Source organism: Amblyomma mixtum, chromosome 8 (genome assembly GCF_055824585.1).
Source record: "Amblyomma mixtum isolate Tamu chromosome 8, ASM5582458v1, whole genome shotgun sequence".
NCBI lineage: Eukaryota > Metazoa > Arthropoda > Arachnida > Ixodida > Ixodidae > Amblyomma > Amblyomma mixtum.
The window spans coordinates 112,628,508-112,647,257 of NC_143019.1; the positions used below are offsets into that span (position 1 = coordinate 112,628,508).

Sequence of the window (18,750 nt, forward strand, 5' to 3'; positions counted from 1 at the left end):
GTTCTTTCCGGTACACTTGTATGTGTCGTCAAAATTTGCTCCGTTTAAAATGCGTCCCGCGTCGGCAAAGAAGTTTCATGGTTTTCCCTCAGGTCCGGGCAGATCCTTTTAGTGCGGAAAACACGTCTTAACTTTTCCAGATCATAACACCTTTTCAAAGCGGCCACACGTTCATACTGGCCAATTCATTATTTAGGGTCTTCTCCAGGAATGCCGTTGAAAGTTTGGGACTCACGGGGCATGTGAAAATGAGGATGATGTCGTAGTCATAGTTGACGTCGAAGTTGAAGCATCATTCTACAGCCGGTTGCGGCCCGAGAGAGGTCCGTGCCCCAGTGGCAGCCCTTGAACTCGACGGCTGGTTCGGTGGACTGGAGACAGATCTTTCGCAGCGACGCGAAGAGGGCGCAAAGAACTGAACTCGGCGGGGGCGATAGCAACAAACGAGCTCAGTGGTCGTCAAAGAACAGCATCACCGTGGCTCTCGGCCGCGCTACATTTAATACTGTCAAATAACGTTCGAGAAAAGGCACCAAGAGCAACTACGACAAACTCGAATAATGTAGTAGAAGTTGCGCGTGGCTGCGATCATACGAGATTAACCTAGTCGCCTACCCCGTTACAAACCATGTGATAAAGCCGCATGCTGGCGGCTTCGAGCTTGAACAAATAGGAATTAGAAAGTTTTACGGCAGTAAGTTGGGAGCACGGCGTGGGCTAAAGTTTCGCAGAGGAGTTTGGAACAACAAAACAAGCGTTAATTTTAAAAAAGGGACCGCGTCCGCGACAGGACTCGAACCTGCAATCTTCTGATCAGAAGTCAGACGCCTTATCCATTAGGCCACGCGGACGGCTTCGATTACCTCATGCTTCTCGAAGCAGAAAATATTGCAGAAACGACTACGCAGCTTGTCTGTGAAGAGCAAGAGCATTCGTCGTGTTACTAACGACGCCACTCACTATGAACACACCGACGCAATGAGGGTATCTAGTGGTGCCGATTTTGTTCACGCGTGAGGTCCGACGTACTCCACTGTCCATCGCACACGCTGCAAGACACACCGAACACGTCTTGTATGAAGTGCTCTGCAAAATAGACATCGGCCTAGGCAGTGGACTGTTGTTCTAGCACATGACGAACTTCACGCATCTTTTCATGCCTCGCCTCGTGAGTGATTAAACATTTGGGTACATATTGTGACGAAGACGAAGCTGGCAGTGGCGCGGGACGGAGCGCCCGCGCTAGGCCAGCGGCCATTAAACCATCTCATAGCCATCGTTCACCACGCCTCATTCTTCGGCTGGCCGCCGCGTAACATTTGGTGTGAGGTGCTGGGGTCCCTTCATCGCCATCCTGGTCCCGGAGCTTCGGTGTCCTGCGCCTGCCGTGGACGTCGGCCGTGAGTGCCTGGTCCGCGCCGCCCGGCCTTGCCCCAGCCCGTCCGACCTGAATTGACCTCGCCGCTCACCCCAGCCCCGTCCCCCGCCCGGACCACAAGACGCGACGACCCAAGACCCGACCGACCCGAGACCTCACCGACCCGAGACCCTACCGACCCAAGACCGAAGACCCACACGTGAAGACACCGTCCCCCTGCCCCTGCTCTCCGGTGCGTCCAAGGACCTCGGCCGTCAGCTCCTGGCACCCTCCCGCCCGGATGCTTCGTGGACCGGGCCTCATTCTCTCATCTCTCTCATCGTGGCGGCCAGCACTGCACCATCTTCTACATATTGTTCGATCCTTCACTCAAGACCATCGCCATTTCGCCGTCTGTTCGTCACCGATCGGGACGATCGCTCGGAGGCCCCGGGTAGTGTGACGAAGACGAAGCTGGCAGTGGCGCGGGACGGAGCGCCCGCGCTAGGCCGGCGGCCATTAAACCATCTCATAGCCATCGTTCACCACGCCTCATTCTTCGGCTGGCCGCCGCGTAACAATATTATGGAGGAGAAATTCTAGAGGACCGTGTACTGTGCGATGTCAGTGCACGTTAAAGAACCCCAGGTGGTCGAAATTACCGGAGCCCTCCACTACGGCGTCTCTCATAGCCGTAGTCGCTTTGGGACGTTAAACCCTATAAATAAATAAATAGAAGCCAACCACTGGGTCGTGTTCTCAGAGGTTTCGCGGGCGCGCCATTGTTGTGCACCTTCCCGCGTCTGTTCTAGCGGCCGTTGCTTCTCAGCTTTCGCTGCGCATGGGCGACGATGGACTTCCCGCATTTGTTCTAGGCGCTGTTCCTTTGCATCGCAGCGCGAGGCGGCTGCACGTCGATGTTTCCTTTTAAGGAGCTCTTCATTCGGTGGTGGTCGCTTCTCCCAAGAGTTCCTTAAGGTCCGACTGGCCGCCCGCTCGGCGAATGAGTTCCAGCGCGCCGGTGATCTGACCGGCGACACGGGAACATGCGCATGGCTCAGCCGCGCAGCGGCGCATCGACTGTCCGCGCGCTCGGCGAGCACAGCACTTCAGGGATCGTCGCAGGCTTTAGTGGTACTGTCGCCGCGATGTTCTAACCTGTGGGTGCGCGGTTGTAGGTGTATCTTGCACCGCGAAGTCTCGGTGAGGGTGCAAATTAATTATTCGCATACAAACAGAATAAATCAACACTGTCAGCGGGAGAGTGGGAGATTTTGAAGTGAGATGACAGATATCAAAGCTATAAATGTACAGCGCAGCGCACCGATAAAGTTGATGTTTGGGTCTTCCTCCTGTGCAGCGAACCTTGAACCTCAAAGACACTGCGTGTCCTAAAAGCGACAAAACAGATTCCTTTCGAGGCGCAATATGTCATCAGGTGTACGATATTGTATTTGCTGGAAGGACACATTACGAACACTGCTAGGTGGGGATCGACATTAAACTTAATTCTGGTCCTCGTGCGTTTCACCTCCACTGAACCATATGGCGACATGGCAGCACTTAATGAAATCCGCGAAAAGCAGCCTTCGTTTTTTAATCAAATTAGATCAATTCGAAGGAAGTTCTCCCAGATTGACGAAGAATTAGGTGGAAGTGGGTACAGGGTACCGAAAATAGATGAGTCCGCATCCATCGCAGCACTAAAATCACAAGTCGAAAACGTCCAGACGCTTGTCGCGAAAAGCGCAAAGGATGTTGGGTCACTCCAAGCCAAACACATCAGACATTGCGCTCTACCTCGTCGATTTCTTCCAGAAGGCTGTTTACTGCACTCTTGAATTTAATTTCCGCTATACTTTTGGGAACATCTTTTCTATCCTATATGACACTTTGAATTTTCCAGAATGGCGTTCAACTATATACAGGTCTAAATTAAAGTTGCAGAAAATTACTTTTCCTTCTACGCTCGAAATTACTCTTGAACAATGTTAAAGCACTGTACTTCAGTATGAGCCACAAATAAACTGCCAGCAGAAACTTTTTTACATATTTAAAGCTTAAATTTTGTCGAAAAAGTAACATTAATTTTTTCTTTTTTTTTTCAGAACGCGTATGCGACATTCGGAATAAAGCGTTTCCTCGTCGGTCTGAGACATTTACTACTTGGTAAAAATGTTTACATTGTAATTGGACGCAACAATTGAGTTAATGGAAAAAACTTCAGGGATGAACAAAAGTACGATTAGTGGCGTATTCAGCTTCAAATTCCATAATGAGGTCGCTCTCCGCGGCGTGCCGTATTACTCTGCTAGTCGACCCCAACAGCAAACGCAAACATTTTTTTAATCTTTGACTTTATTAAACAAGCCAGGTATCAAAATTCTGGAGGTTACCATTTTCTTTCTTCTAGCTTCTTCTTTAGGTGACAAGAAAACTTTTAACAGCTAACTACCTTTTTTCGTGGAGGAATTCCGTGCGGCAGTCCTGAATGTTGGCGGAGCTGGACTGCAGATTTAGCTAGTAATGGACTGTATGAATGAATGATGATGAATTTTTTTAGCTGTGGCAAAGAGCGTCATGGCACAAGGTTTTCTATTTTACTCATGGTGGGGTCAGAGACCCATTTCCCAAGCATTTCATCCTAAAGAAGACGAGCACCAGGCGGGCGAAGCTTGTTCCCACTGTATCACCAGTGTGTACCACGCGGCACTCGGGATCAAACCCCGCACCTCTGCGTATGCGAGGCGGATGCTAAAACAACTAGGCCAGCGTGCGGTAATAAAACATGAGGAACACTCCTTAGCAGTAAAAAACTGCATTTCAAACAAATCATTGATATTTTGGACATAGTGTACTAATCTAGTAAAGAATAATTTTACCGAGATGTGGTCACGTGGTGTACTACACTAATAATGGCTGGGTTTCACCGCAAGATGGAACTCTATGCGATCTTCAATGTTTTCTATAAGATCTTCAACTCTATGCGATCTTCAACTCTGTGCAGCGACCGCCTTCTTCTGCAAGTGCGTAAGGGCTGCTTTATCCTGGTGGTGGAAAACATTTATGTACAGGTATAATACAGGAGGTTATGCATGAGCTGACCCAGAGGGGGCCAGCCCTTAGAAATACTAGGTGGAGGTTCCTAGTTCGGGACCCCAGTGGCATCGGCCGCCGCCCAGGCTCGCGCGACCAAGGCCCGTTGGGCCTGCAGGTCAGAGCAGCCGAGCAGGGTCGCCTCCCAGTCCTCCCGGGTTGGGTTGGGGTGAGGGGGGATAGCAGGGTTGGAGGGGCAGGCCCACACCATGTGGTAGATGTCCGAAGACTTCTCCGCACAGTGCGGACAGCTGCCCGAGAAAGAAGGGTCGAAGTGTTTCAGAGCTGCCGGGCACAGCAAAGTATTAGTATACAGGCGGAGCAGAAGCCGCTCCTCCGCCTTTGACAGACCTTTACACGGGCGGGGATAAAGACCATGGCCAGATTGATATAGTAAAACGATGTCTTTGAAGGTGTAAGCTGGAATAAATTCGAGTTCCTGATCGTCAGGGTCGGAGGGGAATGTCCGGTGAGAGAGCGCGCGGGCGGCGGCGTCAGCTGCCTCATTTCCCTCAAGGCCCATGTGAGCGGGAGCCCAAACGATACGCCGGTGCGCGGGGTCACCGGTGTAGACGCTGTTTTGAAGAATGCGGTAGGCTAGATACGGTACCCAGCCCTGCCCGACGTTCCGACATGCCCCTCGCAAGTCGGAAATAATTGTTTTTGAATTGGAATCAGATGCAGCCAACGCAATGGCGACCTCCTCCGCGTGTGTTATGTCACGGGCTCGGAAAGTAAGGCCGTTCACTGTTTTGGATTGGTGGACGACTGCGGCTGTGTACCATCCCCCATGGTGGGGGCCTGAGGCATCCACGTAGAATACGCCGGGTTTCGATCCATAGTGGCGGGCCAGGGCTTCCGCCCGCGCCAGGCGCCGGCCATTATGGTCCTCACGGTTCATGTTCGCGGGAAGAGGGCGCACGTGGAGGGCGCATCTCCACTGGGATGGAATACGTACGCGCTCTTCCATGAGAGTGGTATGTTGGATGTGTAGCCGGGCAAGGAGGCGGCTACCCGACGATGTCTTCGAGAGACGTGTGTATTGGTTAGTCAAGTGGGCTTCCCGGAGCTCCCGAAATGTGTTCACCATGCCTAGGCCCAGGAGGCGCTTGTTGGAGGTGGTCACGGGGAGGCCTAGAGCCCGCTTAATAATTTTGCGGAGGATGACTTCGAGTGAATCCTCGTCTTGCTTCCGCAGGTGGAGGTATGGAGTCGAATATAGAATTCGACTGGTTACAAATGCATGCGCCAGCCGCAAGGCGTCCTTACATCGTAACCCCCCGCGCTTGTTAGAAACCCGGCGGACCAAGCGGCCCACCTGGTCCCCCACCTGACGGAGTTTGGCCAATGTTGTTTCTGACCGTCTGTCTTGATGTATAAAGAGCCCCAGTACCCGGACTTCGATATTTTCAGGGATTGGACCTGTCTCAAGAGACAATGAAATTTTGGCTGTGCACTTTGGTGAGGGGCGTATGTGCACAAATTCAGACTTTTGGGTGGAGCATTGGAGGCCGCAGCGGCGAGCATAACGGTCCACTATGGTCGCCGCCTCCTGCAGGTTAGCCTCAATGTCTGCAAGGGAACCGTGCGTGGCCCACAGGGTGATGTCATCAGCATACAGCGCATGCTGCACACCGGCGACAGCATCCAGCTGGGCCGGTAGGCGCATCATAGCCAAATTGAATAAGAGAGGAGAGAGCACCGCGCCCTGGGGTGTACCCCTGGTTCCTAAATAAAAAGGGCCATGTTCTTTATCCTGGATCCGAATGTAAGATTGTCTGTCGGTTAAAAATTGCCGAATGTATTGAAAGGCATTTCTGCCGCAGTTAGTTTGAGAGAGGTGGGTGAGAATGATCTCGTGGGTAACGTTGTCGAATGCACCCTTCAAATCCAAGGCGAGTACGACCTTGTCATTGTGAGGGCATTCGACGGGGTCGAGGACATCCCGATTTAGTTGTAGCAGGACATCCTGTGCAGATCTTTGTGGGCGAAACCGAACATGGTGTCTGCGAAAAGGTGTTTGGATTCCATGAACTCGGACAACCTGTCACGTACCATCGTCTCCATGAGTTTGCCCACACAGGAAGTCAGAGAGATGGGGCGGAGGTTGTCCGTGTTGATGGCCTTGCCAGCTTTAGGAATGAAGGTGCCAGGGCGGTCTTCCACTCGATGGGTAGTGGCACTTCCCCAAGCCAGATTGAGTTAATGTAATTCAATAAAGACACGTATGCTGGTTCGGGGAGGTTGGCTAACAATTTGACTGTAATTTTGTCCCGACCCGGAGCGGTGCCGCGTTTCATTTTTGCCAGGGCCGCCTTCAGGTCGTGGAGCTGGAACGGTTGATCCAGCTCAACGTTCTCAGAACCTGCATAAGAGTACGCCGGCCCGCGGGAGTCCTGGGTGGTGCACAAGTACTGGTCCCGGAGCTTGTGCGCCAATTGATTTGTGTTGCCCTGAAAGCTGTGTATTGCTCTTTGGAGGTGTTTTTGAGTTTCCATACGTGTTTGCGTTGGGTCAATTAGGGCGCGAAAGAGTCGCCACGTGTTCCGGCTGGACATTTGCCGCGCGGCCGTATTGCATCGGGCCACCCAGTTGGAGTCGGCGAGTTGGGCCGCATACTCAGCCGCTCGTTGAGTGAGCTCGGCGATGCGAGCTTTAAGTTTCCGGTTGTGCTTTTGCCGGCGCCACCGACGGACGAGGCAATGCCGGGCCTCCCAGAGATGGAGCAGGTGGTTGTCCACATCCGAGACCGCCTCTGAGAGCTGAATTTGAGTTTCGGAGGAGCGAAGGCCAGAGACCAATTGTTGTGACCAAGACTGGTAGCCCTGCTCATGTATGGGTGTGACATTGTTATAATTCTGCCTGAACTTGGTCCAATCTGGGAGTCGGGCTTGTGTTGTTGGTCGCGCGAAAGGAAGGGTCCTAATCGTAGTATTCAGGAGGCAGTGGTCGCTGCCGAGGGTTTCCTCGGTGTTGACCCAGTCTGCATATTGAATGTTGCGGGTGAAGGTCAAGTCCGGACATGTATCCCTAGTCACGGAGTTGCCTATACGAGTTGGGTGGACTGGGTCAGTGTCACTGAAGAGGAAAGGCCGCTGCGCTAGTGCGTGCGCGCATTAGTGCCGGCGCCCACATTTCGCTGGCGGGCCTGTCTAAACCAGCGCTGCGCGCCCGCCGGCGCTCAAAGCAGGCCCAGACTAAAGCCCCTCAATGAAACAAAAGTAGCGAAAAGCTTTGAACTTTCCGACACTCCTCCTCTCCTGGCGCGCCGCCGGAGAATCGAGCCTCCCATTGGCCGAGGCGTCGTAGTCACGTGTTAGCGCGCGCTTTTTGGCTCCGCAGCAGACGCCGGCGCCATTGCTGGGGCTGGGAGTCGCTGCTTCGTTTTCTTTCTGTGCAACAGTTCTGGCGGAAAGCGTTTTTTTTTTCATCTTTGACGGCGTGTACGTGTTGCGGCGATGCCGAGCTTCTGTTGCGCGTATGGATGCAACAACCGAGGTGGCAGTGGCAAAAGATTTTTTGTAATTTCTTCCAGAAAAAGCAAGGCGGCTCGCCGAAAGGTTTGGCAGCACAGGATCGGCCGGGCAAACTTCGATAATGTTGTGGATCCGCGTGTTTGTGAGATAAGTGGTCGTTTTTCAGTTGTCAGTCGTGTTTTTTCGGATGATTTGGTGTGAAGCGCCAGCGGCTGCAGTCTTTCTTCGCACTAAATGCCGTTTGGCATGATTCTAAATAGACTCGTTCGCTAGCGGGTACGAAAGCCGTGCTGAAGCGCAGGTTTAATGTTGCTCGCATTGCGCGGCGCGTCGGCTTGGTTTCAGTCGGGCTCGTTCGCATGTTGTTTGAGCCCGGCCGTTTACCTTGCTCGCTATGAAGGTCCAGGCTTGATGTCGCGCGCATTGCTTGCCGTATTTATGTTGCTGCAGCGGGACTCCTGGGCTCACGAACTCGATACTAAAGGGGCGGTACTCGCTGTTTGAGCCTACGCTGCTCATGCTGCTCGCGGTGCAGGTCTAGCTTTCATGTTGAGCGCATCGCTAGACGTATTTGTTTTGTTACAGTTGCACTCCTTCGCTCACGAACTCGACACCAAAGGTGTGTTACTTGCTGTTGAAGCTCCTCCTGCTCATGCTGCTTGCGATTAAGGTGTAACTTTCATGAAAGCCACTCGTCGAACGATGGTAGTCACTCTAGTGCCGCGAACTCGCTCGCGCGCGCCACTTCCAACGTGTGCTCCGCAGTCAAAGCGATCGAAGGACAAGAAGTTTCTATAAAGGAATCCAACGTTGGTCTGGACAGTTATTACAGTAACTGATTTTTCAATCTCTCATTTCATGATGTCATTTTGACCGAAGCCAAGTCACAAAACGCAACACGAAGTTCATTTGGGTGCGCGGTCTGCCGGGCGCCAAAAGGAGACCGTTGGGAGCGTCTGCTAGCTGCTCCCGACCTAGGTGCCGCCACCGTCGGCGCCCGGGAGAAGCCGAGAGAAGGAGCGCCGGCATAGGAGGAGGAGGGAGGAGATGTCGCTACTTTTAGTTTATTTAGGGGCTTTAGCCCAGACTATCTGACATGTCGCGACGTGCAACGTGACTCATCCAGCCACGCCGGCGTCGACACGGACTCTTCCTCCTTCCCTCCTCTCCGTCGGTGCGGGCTCCTCCGACTCGTCGCCGGCCAGCGCCTCTCGACATTGGTCTAATTTGAACGGTGGCCAGTGCTGTGACCTGATTGGAGGATTTGAACCGTTGGCTGCCGCAACCGTTAGCGGGCGGCTATAAAAACGGAGCCGCGCTGAACCCGCGCAGCAGACGGGCAGCAGAAGAGCCATCACGCCGGAGCTACGCTCGCCGCCGGGGCCGCTCTTCTTCTTTGTGCTAGCCCGTGGTGCTCTTGGCCCTTGTATCATGTAAAAGCCCTTCTACATACTGTACATAAAAGCCATTTGACTCAAGCCGCCGCGGTGGCTCAGCGGTTATGGTGCTCGGCTACTGACCCAAAAGACGCGGGTTCGATCCCGGCCGCGGCGGCTAGAATTTCTTTGGAGGAGAAATTCTAGAGGCCCGTGTACTGTGCGATTTCAGTGCACGTTAAAGAACCCCAGGTGGTCGAAATTTCCGGAGCCCTTCACTACGGCGTCTCTCATAGCCTAAGTCGCTTTGGGACGTTAAACCCCATAAACCAAACCAAACCATTTGACTCACCGTCGCCTCGACCGTTTCCTCGCTCGGACTCCCAGTCCCAACAGTGGAGGCAGCTGCGAGATCGAGCGGCGTCAGCTACCTCGGCGCGGTGAGTGCATGTTTTCCCCTCAATTCGCCAGACTGCTCTAGCACACGTGATTGTAGTTTAGAGTAGGGCTGTGTGTTGCACTGGAGAGAGCTTTGCTGTTTCGAGACAAGTCGGAGCGCTTTGAAACAAAAGCTGGTGCAGAGGGAGTTAACGAGGCGTTTTTGGAAAGAATTACTTGCGCGTGTCATGCTAGTAGCGCTGTAGTAGTGAACGGCAAGGGAATTCTAAGAAAAGGGCAAACTACAAGAGGCTATTGTGCGCGATGGAGAACTTCAAAGTGAAGCAACTCATCGAAATTTGTGAAGAGTTGGGCATTGATTTGGGCCCCGCAAAACGAAAGCATGCGATTCTTGAGATCATGCGAAAGGAGAATGTAACGGCTGAGGAAGCCAATGAGGCCTGGGAAGAGATCACAGAACGCCTTGAGCTCGAAGAGGCTGAAAAACAGAAGCAGCTTGAGCGAGAACAGGCAGAACGTGAGCGCGAGGAGGCAGAAAAACAGGAACAGCTTGAGCGCGAAGAGGCTGAAAAACAGAAGCAGCGTGAGCGCGAACAGGCAGAACGTGAGCGCGAGGACGCAGAAAAACAGAAACAGCTTGAGCGCGAAGAGGCAGAAAAACGGAGGCAGCTTGAGATAAAACGGCGTGCTCGCGCTAAGAAACTGATGGACCTGGAGCTTGAAGCACACGAGATCTTTTATGAGAGATATAGAACATTGTCCGCTCTGCATGAGACCAACGGTCAGCAGCTGAGAGACAGGCAGCAGCCCTTCGTGATCGACGAGGATATGGCGAAATATTTGGCGGAGTTCGAGCGCGTCTGCGAGAGAAAGCGCGTTGAGCGGAACGTTTGGGCACAGCAGTTGGTATCCCTGCTTTCCAGCGAAGCGTATGACGTTGTCAAGCGCCTGTTGGACGGCGGCTTGGCGGACTACGATGAGCTGAAAAGCTTCTTACTGACGAGATATAACGTGTCACCGCGGGACCTTCGCCAAAGTATACCTGCGAGAGAATAGCACCCCATCGTTTAACGATTTTCCGTACCAGTTTAAAGCCGACATTTTAGAGTGGCTCGAAAATGCTGAAGGGTCGGAGGATCGTGACACAGAGGTAGAGTGCGTAGCTGTAGAGCAGAGCTGCCAGTGCGGCACAGAGGAACGTAGTTCGTACGTGGCAGATGTAACTGCTGCTGTAACAGTGGGAATTGCCCCGCATTCGCCAACCAAGGAAACCTCTCTACCATCGGATAAGGTAGCCACAGCATCGGACGGTGAAATCACAGAGGTCGCGCCCATTTAAATTGTGGCGGAGTTACCGGAAAGCGGATCTCCTAGCGTGTCAAAAGCAGGAGAAGTTGCCGAACAGGGCAGAGAGGACGTCCGTCTGGACATTAATGAAAACGCCTGCGCCGACGCAAGCGAAGTAAACAAGGACGGCACACCGTGTTGTGCAGCGCGTTCGACAGAAATGCACAAACCCGACGCTTACGATCAACGGAAGCGGGAGCATGTAGAGTTTGCGGACGCTGAGTTGTGCGTCGGTGTCTCTCGCGAGGAATGCGAAACGAGTCCCGTGCTTGCGCACTGCTCTGAGCTTTGCGACATTCCAGAAAGCAGCTGCAGTAGCGGGAACACCGCGACTGAGTGCAGTGCCGACCCTCACCCGAAATTGACTGAAACTCGTCAGGAGCATGACGAGAGCTGCGTGTCAGCACTAATGTCAGGAGAAAACACTGGTTCGTCTGCGCCTGAAATAGCTAAGGTACTGGACGACAGTGGAGAACAGAACCTTCCAGACAATATGGGAGCTGTAGAGGTCGTTCCATCCGAGATAGATGAGGACGAATGCATGCACTTGTAAAGGCTGACGGGGAAGAGCACAGTTTGGAGGAAGCTAGTAAAGGCACTGAAGACAGACGTAGCGCACGGGAATCGGCTGACAATCAGAGTGATGTTGTCAGAGGGCAGAAACCTAGGCTACGGAAGCAGAATGTGCTTCCACAGGCGAAAATGAAAGGAAAGCTCACGATAGAAAGCTGCAACAAGAAGGAAAGGAACCGCCAGTTCAGGAATGTGAGCTATCGCCACAAGGTGATAGACAAGCAGTGCTGCCGCCGAAAGGACAGTAAAGGCAAGCTCAAGAGAGAGAGCTGTCACCGAAAGACGTTGAAAGGCAGGCAAAAGAAAGAGTGGTGCCGCCGAGAGATGAAAGGCAGGCATAAGAAAGACGGGCGCTGCCGAAAAGAGAGAAAGGGCAAACGCGCGAAAACGGGTTGCCACCATCGGAAGCATCAGCTTCAACGGCACATGGATAGCAGCAAATTCAGTCACTTCGACATCCCTGAAACTAGCGTCAGAATCAGAGCTAAAGAAATGTTCCAGGCGTCGCTATCGCGCAAAGCGAAGAACATAAGTGTGTCGAGGCACATAGATCTTGGCAGTAATATAAACTGCAAAATGAAATCGTACGAACATTCGCGCGGGAAAGAGTATCTTTCCGAGATACACCGAGTAGAGCTGTGCACGGGCCGAAAATTTCAGCCCGCGCCCGGCCCGAGCCCTAAACTACTGACGGAGGCCCGGCCCGGCCCGACACTGAAGAAACCTAAGCCCGCCCGGGCCCGGCCCGAGTTAGGTAAGGCCCGGCCCGGCCCGGGCCCGACCTGCAAAACTGAAATTGAAGTGACGATGAAACAGAAAGAGATAATTTCACTCTGGTGACTCCCGGAGGCACTCGAATGGTCACGGAGGGGGCGACCCCAATGAGCCCCCAGCGACATGTTTGATGCCCGATTTCGCTGTCCTCCGTGACGAATCGAGTCACGCGACCTCCGTGCATTCACGTGACGGCAACTAAAATATGCGCCTACGCAGGTAACCATGGCGAGCAAGAAGATAATGGTCACAACACGTCGTTGTTGCCACACGAGCGAGAATCCTGTTGTCCCGTACATGTGATAATGACCCTCCCACCCCTCCCACCCGGCCCCCGTCAACGCGTGGCGGAGGGTACTTTTGCGAGTGCCTTCGGTTCGACACACCTCACCTTCCTTTGTTCAGTGTCATTTGGGCTCGTGAGACCACTCATGTGGAGATTAGTTCCGAACCTTGCAACAGTAGGGCGGCTGGAGCCACGCAGGAGCAATCGCGATCGCGAAGCCCGGCCGACCCGTCCGAGTCAAATATACCGTGGCCCGAGCCCGGCCCGGGCCCGGGTGAATAGACTTTCGCAAGGCCCGAGCCCGGCCCGCGGGCCGGGCCGGGTACGGGCTTTCGGGCCGGCCCGAGCCCGTGCACAGCTCTAACACCGAGATACAAGAGAGCGCTGCCCGTGAGGCGAAAAGTTAAGGAGCGGGATAAGTGTGAATCTTGCCGCCAGCACAGAGAGAGCGAGACGCGCAAAGGCGCGTGTTCTCAGGACTGCTCTTTTTCCGCTGCAGTCACGGGAGAAACCGCGCTCCCACAGAAACCCAGTAAACCATAAAACGTACCATAGACATCAGCAAGATATTTACGCTGGACATTAGACACCTCCATTAGACATCCATATTAGTACCGTTTACGAAAAATCTACGTACCTACAACATGAAAATTGGGGTCCAGTTCACGTTGTAGGTACGTACTGCAGACATCACGCTCTACATTTATCAGATATTTGTGAACATGTAAGTACGCCCAATCTACGTAGCCTAGACGTCTATATAAAGAGAATATGACTACATAGATCAATATCCAGGTGAAAATTTCTAACCGGTTCCAGTCCTACTGTTTTAAGAGACACATTTCCAGACTGGAACCAGCTTCAATACGAGATGCAGCTGACACCTGTTACAATTCCAGATGGAACGGAGACCTACTGCATCCCGGCCACAGACTTCCCTATGGAGTCGTCGGGACGTCCAAGCACTCCAGCTAGCTCAAATACAGATGAGTAAGCGAGTACATGGCCATCATGGGAGCCCAAAACACTGCAGATGACTTCCTAGTGCGTCAGTATTTTATTGCGCTCGGCGCTTTCACTGAATCTTCTCGTTGAGCATAATCGTCAGGTTAACAGCTGCGGTGGCATCAATACTCTTCTGCCGAGCCCAATAAGCCAAGGTTGCTGCAAAAGAAAGCATACTTGTTCACTTTTACAGGTGACAAGAGAATGGCACAGCAACCACAACAAACAAACCCAGTAATTTACGCCACTTTTACCGACGCAAGTCTATGAAGCGTCAAAGGTTGCCCTTGCAGCACTAAAAGGCAGTCGTGCTGAGCGGAGTGTGCTTGCACACGCACTTCGGCACACCATCCGAACGCATGCCCACATTTCGGTAGTAGAGGCCAGTTGCATACATCACCAGCCTTTATTTCAATACACAGCGAGTTTGGCAAAACAGCCAAACGAGTGAGCGTAAAAATATAACGTGCCGATAAATGCGTTAGAATTTTTTCATTACGAACGCAAAAATAGCATAAAATACACTTCAATGAGTAAACTGATACTGAGTACGCACCAAGAAAGGTCACGATCCCAGCCGGTGAAAACGACTTGTAGTCCTAATTCGTACTGACGGGTCCACTTCGCCGAGTAGTAAAAGCAAGCAAACTGTCTTCCTTCAGCTCCATCAAGGAAATAACGGTTGAACAATCTCGCCAGCAATAATAAGGGAATAATTAATTCTGTGTCGAGGTTCTTCAAACACAATGTTCCCACGGAACACGATAGAAATCGCACACGCCCTGCGCTCTACTATAGCTCTACCACTGCCGCCATGGCTGAACCTAGCCTTGTGCGGATGTGCGAAACTGTGACATATTTTGTATCGTCTCTTTTTTGTACTTAGTAGCAGACTTGCTGTGGCACGAAAAATAAGTTAATTATTTTTAAATTGTAGCATATTACTTTTTTCACAGCTGCAATCGCCATGCGCAGTTTGCGCTATTATTGATAAAATACCATACGAACTACAACGCGATGGCGGCTTAGACCGCTTAGACAATTCACCGCACTTTCCCCGCCGCTATAGTGCCTAGAATATACTGGCTAGTGTGCTGAGCGCGGGCGGCGCGGTGGCCCCGAGGTGATGCCTGCGGCGGCGGCCGCATAGCGGCGCTGTGGTGCGAGAGGGTGTAGGGTGAGCGCGCGCGTCGCGGCGAGCCGGTTTCTCGCACGCTTCCCGCCGCTGAGGGTTGGAAAGGGCTAACCAAACCAAACGCTGACCAAATGTTAAGCACACGCGAGCGTAAGCGGTTGATGGAATTCAAACTAAAAAAAAACACGTTTCACAAAACACACAATTCGGTTTGATAGAATGAATGCAGCATGTTTAATCAAAGGGGAAGTGCGAGTAGGGGTAATGCTTTTTGGCCAACAGAAAGTACGAAAAAGCGCGTATTCAATTGCAGTGGCAGCAGATAGACACTGTCACAGATAGCGAGCAACAGATAGACACTGTGTAGGCTTCACCTAAACAAATTAACTTTGAGTGTGATAGAGTAGCACATTTTATATTTGCGACAGCGGCAGGATATCAAACTTACAGCTTTTGACTATATTAGTACGGAAACAGATAAAACACTACGCTATTATGAACCCATTGCAGCCTATAATTTATATAAATCTTAAAAGTTCCAAGTAAAGAGAACTTGTTACCATTACGGCTGAACGTGTCCATGCTTTTGGTCTTTTCGCTTAAAGCCTCAAAAACCTTCGTGTTCAGACCAAAGCCACCTTTAAATCGTTGCAGATATTTTTGCAAGCATTTTCACCCAGGCAGAATCATAATGCTCTGCTTCCGAAGGTGCTCGTAGAGCCTTGGGCTCCGCATCCTCATTAGCAAACATTACACAATCCAGGCATCTTCATAAGGCATGCCTCTCAGTCTTTCGTTTTGCGGCCAGGAAACAAGCTCTCACAGCGAGTGACTGTATTTTTGTCTCGAGTGCTTCTTCGCTCAGTGCATTGTTTGGCTCCTTCCTTTTAGTCACATGCTGCTGAGCATTGGGCACGCTTTTCTTTGTCTTTCTGAAAGCACGAGAAAAATTCTTGATTTTTTTTGTCACTGCGAGGATCTTTCATCTTTTTTGTTCTGTACATGTTGTTCTGCGAGAGCTTCCGTTAATATTTGCCGTGCAAGCATGACTCTCCTTTTCCATCGGTGGTCAGCAAGCATTTCTCTGCAAAGTACATACTTCTGTTTGAAGTGTGCTTGCCTGCAACAGTAATCATGCCACATCCATTACAGAGGCCACGCAGAGCCATTTCTTTGATTACTGCCTCTGCCTCATGGCGGGCTGTAAGCACGCGCTTTTCCTTTTCTCTTCCTCGGAAGTAAATTGTGGCAATTACAGAACCGTGATCACGCAAAGGTTTTCCAGAAGTCACCATTCTTTCGATGAATAGTTCCGAGAAGTCACCAGCTTCGGTCTCGCAACAGGCATAAGCTAAAACGCCATTTGACGCAACAGGGAACTTCATCCATGTCATCGAAATCAGAATTCCATCGAACGGGTGCCGAACATCACTTGGGCACGGACACTGCAGTATCGCTTCGCTATCACACACCGGTCCTGTAGCAATGTCTGTTTGCTCGGAATCGGAACGCTTCTGGAGTTTCTCTGATGCGCCTCCACGAGCGACGCAATGAGAGCCAAACCGCGTATCATCACCGTCGACTGCAGAGCACAACTCGGGATCCACCAGCTCGACATTTCGCTTCCGTTGTTTAGTTGCCGGTTCTTAGTCACAAATTTTTCGCACCTTCCTTTTCACCGTCTTTTTAGGCAAAAGATGAGGTGGATAATTTTCGAATACTCTAGGGACAGCATCGGGCTTCAGGCGTGACTTCACTCGCGCGAGTACGTTCACGACGCCGTTCACCGTAATCTTAAAAGATCTTTCTATGCATTCGTTCTCGAAATATTTTTCGCATACGACAGCCTTCGGTGTCAGCCTTCTGTCTGCCCTCTTGATCTTATTTCCCATTCAGCAAGCCATGCTGGGTCAGCCGGTGCAGTGAACAAAGACGCCTTTTCTTCGTTAGACCGATAACTGCTTCGACACAACGGAACAAAACACGTCCTCTCTTTGCATTGCCGCTTAGCCTTTAACATTTGAGGATGTTTTTGCTCACGTTTAGCGTCTTACAACTTCACAATTCAAGAGATGATGCTTGTCAAACATTGATTTCACACGAGCAATCGCGCGAGGCTGCGGTATCGGCGCGACAGCAGACGACGGGAGTTCGGCGGCTTTCGCGCACCCTCCCGACCGGCAGCGCCCCTTGCGGCCTCTCCGCGCAGGCATCGCGGCGGGGGCCACGCCCTCCCGTAGGAAACGCGCGCGCTGCGCACACTAGCCAGTATATTCTAGCCACTATACCGCCGCCGCCTGTCCGCGGCATAGAACAGGCCATGGAGGAAGGAAAAAGAGAGGAGAGGCCGTCAAGTGACATTTTGTGAAGCCGGAAACCAGCTCGGCGCCATCTTGTCCGGGCTGACGTCATCGCATAAGTCCCGCCCTCGACTACTGCGCGCGCGTTTCAAAGCCAACGAAGGAGCATGCTACCGCAGGGGCACAGGTTTGGTTTATTGGTTTATTGGGTTTAATGTCCCAAAGCAACTAAGGCTATGAGAGACGCCGTAGTGGAGGGCTCCGGAAATTTCGACCACCTGGGGTTCTTTAACGTGCACTGACATCGCACAGCACACGGGCCTCTAGAATTTCTCCTCCAAAGAAATTCCAGCCGCCGCGGCCGGGATCGAACCCGCGTCTTTTGGGTCAGCAGCCGAGCACCATAGCCACTGAGCCACCGCGGCGGCGTGCAGGGGCACAGATCCCCGCGCTGGTGGCGCTTGGCTGCTTACCGGCCGGTTTAGGGCACCCTATGCCGGTGTTCGTCAGCGGAGAAGTTAATAAAGCGGAAATACCCGTGTGAGACAGGCGGCTACTTTCAGTTACTGCTTCGTACTGCGTCGTCTCCGCGCCGTCTCCAACTGCTCGGCCCTGGTCACAATTAGTAGCAGCCGAGAAAAATACTTATCTCAGCTCTTGCAAGCGCGGGAAGTGACCTTCGCTTTCAATTACTGCGGTGACCCATCTTACGGTGGTTATCTGCGGTGGCCCCCCTTTGGCAACGCCCGTCCCTGGGGCTCTGAAGTTGAAGGCTGCATTCGATGAAACTAGTATACTTGCTTGTTTAGCTCAGCGCTCGAAATTAGCATTCACCGGGTGAGGTGAAGGACACGCGAGAAACGTGGGCCCCTCGTCGCGCGAAACCACACGACGGCCACCGATGCCCGGAAAGGGCATTCGTCCGGTATCGAAAATCTCCTCCCTGTTCCTCAACTCTTGTAAGCACGGGAAGTGACCGTCGCTTTCAATTACTGCGGTGGGCGAAGGACAACTAAGCACACGCGAGAAACGCGGGCCCCTAGCCGCGCGAATTCCACACGAGCATTGGTGTATAGCCAGAAATTTTTTTCGAGGGGGGCACATGTTTTATTTATTTATTGGAAACGAAAATAATGGAAACGAAAATAAATGTGGAAACGAAATGTGGAAACGAAAATAAGAGTGCCCATTTATTCTTCACCGTCGCACGGCGTATGGCACTCCTTTTAATTCTAGGCACAGTTCACCCCATTATTAACAGACCTTTTTACGTCAGTTTACTTTTTAATCCTTTGCATTCTCCTCAAATGAAGGTATCGCGAAAATAAAAAGTGCTTTTTTTTTTAAAGGACCTGCAGCCGAGCGCAAGTTTGCGTATGGGGTTGAAGTTTTGACAAATGTCATTTGTTTGCAGTTGATGACTTTGTTATAGAGCAGAAGCCTTTGTGTTGTTGTATATGATGTGAAGATATTGTAAATAGCCACGTTTTTTCGTGCGAGTTGTTTTTTTGTGAGAAAATAAATGTTTTTTGCAAATGAAGTTCTCGGCATCCTGTGTGCATTCGTATCTTTATGTAGATATTGCAGTGAACAAAACTAACCCTTCGCCTTTATTAAAGAAAAAAA

At 51.8% G+C, this 18,750-nt stretch overlaps 1 long non-coding RNA gene and 1 other non-coding gene across 2 annotated transcripts; both read right to left on the bottom strand.

The window, feature by feature from the left end:
• Positions 1–778: 778 nt before the first annotated feature.
• Positions 779–851, bottom strand: TRNAR-UCU (transfer RNA arginine (anticodon UCU)). The gene has a single exon. It is a non-coding gene; the product is annotated as a tRNA-Arg (tRNA).
• Positions 852–13,718: 12,867 nt separating this feature from the next.
• Positions 13,719–14,415, bottom strand: LOC149333961 (uncharacterized). The gene is made up of 2 exons (XR_016284979.1): positions 14,246–14,415; positions 13,719–13,848 (listed from the first exon to the last, which is right to left on the bottom strand). It is a non-coding gene; the product is annotated as an uncharacterized LOC149333961 (long non-coding RNA).
• Positions 14,416–18,750: the final 4,335 nt, after the last annotated feature.